The sequence below is a fragment of the Cygnus olor genome, chromosome 1 (genome assembly GCF_009769625.2).
Source record: "Cygnus olor isolate bCygOlo1 chromosome 1, bCygOlo1.pri.v2, whole genome shotgun sequence".
NCBI classification, from domain to species: domain Eukaryota; kingdom Metazoa; phylum Chordata; class Aves; order Anseriformes; family Anatidae; genus Cygnus; species Cygnus olor.
In genome coordinates, this window is record NC_049169.1 from 149,635,944 (window position 1) to 149,641,839 (window position 5,896).

A 5,896-nucleotide genomic window follows, 5' to 3' on the forward strand; every position below is an offset into this window, starting at 1 on the left:
TTCATTTGAATGTCTGTATAAACTTTCTGACATTGAGGTGTGATTATGTTGTCAAAATGCCTGCTAAGAAAAGTATGGAGGCCAAAGCATGTAGGGCACTTAAAATTTGTCTGGACAAAGACACTGCAGGAAACAATATTTCAGTGTCAAGGAAACAGTGAATGACTAATTGAAAGGTTTCTATCTTTATCTATACTTCTCCTGAGTACATAGGTTTATAATTAAATGTTCATCTGCTTCAATAGTGGATGATAGGAAACTGATAAAGGAAAAAGGAATTGAGAGAAATGTAAGTTATTATAATTAAAGGTACAGAGCTCTAAAACACCCATTATTGTCGTTTAGTGGTGCATATTCCTAACCCCTTCCATACTCTGCCTTTACCCTACTCCTCCACTCCAAAAAGTTTCTAGGCAGAAACTTTTCAGAGCAGCTGTAATAATATACATTAGCTTAAAATTCTTTCCCGTATTACAGAAATATGTTGTGTAGTACTGTCTCTACTATGCAGGATGTCAAAAGATTTTTTCAGAGCAGCAAACGAATCCATCAGAAAATTTGTAGTGGTCAGCTATGTTGACATATTAGCAGTAGGAGCCTGATGAGTATCTACTCATCCGTGGTGGTCTACTTTCCAGGGTCACATAAACTGCTATCTTATCATCACTAGCTATTCTATCCCCAGGGCCTGGAAATATGAGCTACTTGTTTGGTTGAGTATTCCTAGGCCAAATCATATGTCATTCAAAAAAAGAAGATGCTAGTAGGATAAACAACTAGCTAATAACATTTGTCCAGGTTCTCCACAGACATCTGGATACATAAAACAGTAACTCCATCTGTTCCCAGATACTACTTCACACTGTGATCAAGTGCACTAATAGCAACTAATAGCTAAATAATCAGTATGGACATTAAATCTTGGCATAAACTCTGGATACTCTGATAATATCATGTTTAGAATTATATTTTCAGACTAGGTCAAGATCACCATGCAAATAAGAACTGATGTATTGCTAAAGTTTTCAAATCTAAAAGGAGACAATATTCTTTAGAACTATCACATATATAGATCAACTGTCACATAGAATCATAGAATATTCTGAGTTAGAAGGGATCCACAAGGATCACTGGGTCCAGCTCCACATAAGAGCACCGAAAAGTCACACCATGCATATGAAAGCATTGTCCAAACACTTCTTGAACTTGATAAAATTCACTGTCATGACAACTTTGCTGGTCCTAATGACCATCCATCACCTCAGTGAAGAAATTTTTCCTAATATCCAGCCTGAACCTCCTGTTGCAACTTCATTCCATTCCCCTGGGTCCTGTTGCTGTCACCAGAGAGAAGAGATCAACACCTACCCCTCTGATCCCCTTCATGAGGAAGCTGAAGGCCTCCATGAGGCCTCCACTCAATGTCTTCTCTAGGCTGTACATTCCAATTGACTTCAGATGTTTCTCATACATCTTCCCCTCTAGATTTCAGAAACTTTGTAGCCTTCCTTTGGACACTCTTTTATAGTTTTCTGTCATTTTTATATCGCAGTGCTCAAAACTGCAGACAGTATTCAAGGAGGCCGCACCAGTGCAGAGTGGAATGAGACAATCACTTTCCTTGATTGGCTAGCAATGCCATGCTTGATGCACCCCAGGATACAGTTGGCCATCCTGGCTTCCAGAGCACACTGCTGACTCAAGGAGATCATGTGAACATTGTTATATTTGTACTGTGCTACTGAGGAGTACAGTTTGAGTTCCCATCTGAGTTATGGAGCACAAAAATAGGTGTAGACATAACTTATGCTTTGTGGTTCGATTTTTTAGACTATATTGAATAAAGGAAGTAAGAACTTAAACTTTGGAAGAACTAAATAAGCTTAAATATATTTTGTACTTGAGTCTTCTTACTGCCGTTCAGCTGTTAGTAAAACTCAGTAAATGTACCAAGCTGGATATTTCCTGAACTAACTCCTGTAGGAAATGCCTGTTTTCAAGCACATCTACATCTGTCCATTAGAGGTTCATTACAAGATAATAGAATATCAAATGTGGCAAATACTTGCAAGCTTCTTGATCTTCTTTGAAATAAATGATTTCTTGATCAACTCTTTCCCCTTTTCCCTTGGGTTGACTAAAAGTCATCTGTCAAATATCAGTAACAAGGGGAATAAAATTAAGGAGTAGCTGTTATGAAATAATACATGCAGTAGTGATAGTAAAAGCAGAGAAGATGGAACTGTTTTGAGTGTTAAAAATTCTTTCCAAATGCTACAAAAATATTCTAGCATCACACAGTTTGATATTTTTCACCAGCTGATAGAACCCTTTCAAATAATAAAAAGTCTGGGTGGGATTCATTTTACCTCATTTTTGACAACAGACCATCTTAGGTTCTCTTTCCAAAAAGCTGAAAGAAATGAACATTTCCAAGGCACACTTCATTTAATGCTAAAGTAGAGGTCCAAAACCTGAAGTAAACCACTCTTTAAAAGTGGCTATTTCTTTCACAGTTTGTAAGAAGAAGCAAGCTTATGTGGAAAGTTTTGTAGTTTGCTGAATGAACTTCCTCTTTTACAAAAGCTGGATCAATACAAAGAATTGACAAAGTAGACACTGCTTTTTATTATTATTATTTTTATAATAGTCAATAAGTAAATAACTGAAAAGTTGGGAGAATAAAATTTGTATTTTATTATTGTTTTGTTGTCTCAGTTTTTATAACAGCTGTAGGAATTCTTACAGCTTCAAGCTAAGAAAAAAAGATGAAAAATAGGAAACCTGGTGATGCTTTCTTTAGATAATGCTGTTTATGTTTCCATTTGATCTAACAAGAATTTGTATTCCTACTGAAATAAGCTATTTTGCTTTAAAATTTTTATAAGACATATAAACAAACAAGAACAATTAAGGAAAAATTGCATATGTTATAAAATTTTATTTTGCTACCTGCAATAGCACTTTTCACTTTATATTATGATCAGAGATATTAGCGTTAATATGAAAGCTTTAACTATATATTTGTATTTTCTTAATATTTGAATTACTTGTAATTTCCAGAAAGCTTCAATATCAGCTGATAAAGTCTTTTACATGCTTGTCCTGATCACAAGGTGCCTTACAGAATTATCTCATCCAAGAAAAAAATCTTCATTAAGGTAGTTTCACTGATGTTTATTTAATGAAAATAATTTCATGTTTTATACCACTTGTTTCTGTGTTTATTTTGTTTTAAATAAGATATTAAAAACAAAACAACACAAAACAACTCATGGTATGCATGAGACATCTTGCAGGTTATCATGCAATAATTTGACTTTATTTCTTATTTTTGGAATTCACAGTCAGAACTTGTATTCATCTTAACTGACATTCATATGAACTGCTATCAATCTCTTGGTAGAGCGTGCTGAAGGTTGTGTGCTTCTTCTTAAAACAGTAAGCAAAAGCAGTGGTGAGCTATCCATTCACTTGACTTTAAAGACAGTCACAGTATATTTTTTCTATTATGTCCTTTAAGAAAAGTAAATATATCTTGGAGTTACCATGTCAACATCCTTAATCCATGTTCTATGTACAAAAGGATCTTAAAAACATTTTTTTTTTTCTGTGGCAATGAAATATCTACGCTGCAGGGCTTCTCCCTCTCTTTTTTTTATTATTATTTTTTTTTATTTTTTGGGGTGGGGGGAGGGGAGGGCAGGCACAGGGAGGTAGAAGGGGGCTATGTTTGTTTGCTGGTTTGCTTTACTTCAGAGGAAACATTCTGAAGAATGTAACATACTTATTACCTTCATGTCTTTGAACCAATAAAGATTGGAAAATGGAATGGCAACAGGCAAAATTTAAAATAATTTGCTAAAATTAAAATTTCTTAAGGAAGCAGGGAATACTTTATTAATTGAGAATTAAGGCATAAGTATCTTATTTAAACTATTCTATTTTACAGACATCTATACACATACTTTAAAGAGTTTTGATGAAGCTGCAGATTTCTTTAGACTGAACGCAGACTGACAGACTGGTGTCTCACTACTAAATAGATTAATGACTTGTTTTCAGTAATGGTAATGAAATAGAAAGTTCAGCAGTAATAAATATGAAGAAGAAGTATGCAGTTTTGCATTAGTGCCTTCAATTTGTTTCTCAGATTTGGTGTCTTTCATGTATGAATTTTGGTACAGACAGTTCTGCCAAGAACATCCCATTGGACAACCCAAATGCCCATTCATGCATTAATATAAATCTTTCTTCCTCTGCCTTCTATAATGGTGTCAATCATTATGCACTTAAATACTGCTGATGTTAAATGTCAGTCACTTAATGACTTACATATTATGAAGTTAATGATCTTTAACCAGAACTTTAACCAGAACTTTAATGGGATTTCTTTTGGGGTGAAATGTGAGTCTATTAGGTTTGTTTATACATTAGGATTCTCATATAGTAAGTTGTTCAGCAGTATTTTATTTTTCTCTCAGTTAAGTGCCCCCCATTAGAAACTAGTTTCTCCTGCTGTCATATTTTCCTTTACTGTGGTGTATGTTTGACCTGACTTCCTTTCCAGAAGACCTGGCCTCAAAGGGATGGGTGTCCTAAGAGAAAAATTCCATTAACTGTTAACTGATATGTGTTGAAAATTAGATAAAAATTTATAAGAAATATTTAAACCTCACCAGATTGCATTCTGTGCACTTGATATCTTTAAAGCAAATCAAAGCATTTCTCAGGCATTCTCTACTTCCTTATCTCCTGGAATTCCTCTCTCATGTCTCCGTGAAAAGCTATGCTTAGTTTCTACAAGTGCAATTCAACTAACAGCAGCTGTTTCATTTGAAACAATCAGGGACATAAAATCATTCAGTGAAGTAAACTGTAGAGTTATAAAAGTTCACACAACCCTACTTCTCTTTCTGCTAGTTCTACTTTATGCTTTTACATTATTGAATCCTTCCTTTTTATGCAACAAAATTTATTAGCGCAGCCAAGCTAGGTGGAGAGAAGATCCAATGAGGCTGAAGGGGTAGAATATATTCAACTATATTTAAGAGAACAGATTAACAAAGAATGAATAATAGTTAGAGGGGCTGGGATGAACAGGGTGGGAGACAAATTCAGAAGTGATTAGAAAGTATAAAGTACAAATGTAAGGGGTAAGTCTTGTGAATCCAGAGCACAATGAACCCTGTCAGTCAAGTCAATCTGATTTTTAAGGTTATTATTTTATATTTTTTCACAACATTTAAAAAGTATTATATAACTTCCTCCTTATGTTATAGCATGTCATCAGACAATCAAGTTACTATAGTTTAACAGACATAATAAACATATCTACGTAGAATCAAAAGGTGCAGCAAATGTAAAAGGATTCAACATTACCCAGACAACAATAAAGCTTAATTATTTTAAATTAAAATGCTGATACCAGCACACACAACATCATTGAATCTCAGCTAATATGCAGCTGTTCAACTGTAGTAACTTGATCATGGCTCTGGCCTTGACCTTTGACCTATTGTAGTCAATAAAATGTCATGATTTTCTTGACAATGTGAAGTACGTAGTATGGTATTTTCAACATTTTACTAAAAATGTATTACAAAAAGTAAAGAATAGACATTTAATTCTGGTCTGTTCCTTACTCATGTAACTTATAGATATACAAAATAAACAACATTTCATGTTCAGATCTTTAATGAAAGTCTGTTTAGGTTTCTTTTATTTTTGTTTTTGTTACTTTTAATGTGGTATTGCTTTTATTTTTTTTTTAAGTAAAGATTGATATGCAGTTAATGGAGTAAAAATAGTCCTTGATAAATATTTGTCCACTAATACACAATATTTTTTGCATAATATAAATTATTAATACATTAAATTGGATATATATAACATT